The sequence below is a fragment of the Hipposideros armiger genome, unplaced genomic scaffold (assembly GCF_001890085.2).
Source record: "Hipposideros armiger isolate ML-2016 unplaced genomic scaffold, ASM189008v1 scaffold_204, whole genome shotgun sequence".
NCBI classification, from domain to species: domain Eukaryota; kingdom Metazoa; phylum Chordata; class Mammalia; order Chiroptera; family Hipposideridae; genus Hipposideros; species Hipposideros armiger.
In genome coordinates, this window is record NW_017731554.1 from 2,403,330 (window position 1) to 2,403,773 (window position 444).

Consider the following 444-nt stretch of genomic DNA (forward strand, 5'->3'; position numbering starts at 1 on the left):
TGCAACAGATGGCACTAGTTCATTTTTGGAAATACTAGAGTCATTCGCATCTACTGGGTTGTCGGAAAAGTCATGATACATTTTTGCAACGAAAAACAGAAAAAATACGTCATGACTTTTCCAACAACCCAATATGTTATTGCTATGTCATTTCACAGCTGACAGTTCTAGCTTCATTCTAAAAAAAAAAAAAATGAGCTATTTGGTTGAGTTTTGGAGAGTTTACAAGTTGAAGATGGAAGACCAAACTGTGCATTTTTGCCATATTTTACTGTTTAACTTCCATAAAGGGAAGAACGCACGTCAAGCTTGTGAAAAGCTGCAAAAAGTTTACAGTGACAACGCTCTTACAGCGGTTCTCAACCTTCCTAATGCCGCGACCCCTTAATACAGTTCCTCATGTTGTGGTGACCCCCAACCATAAAATTATTTTTGTTGCTACTC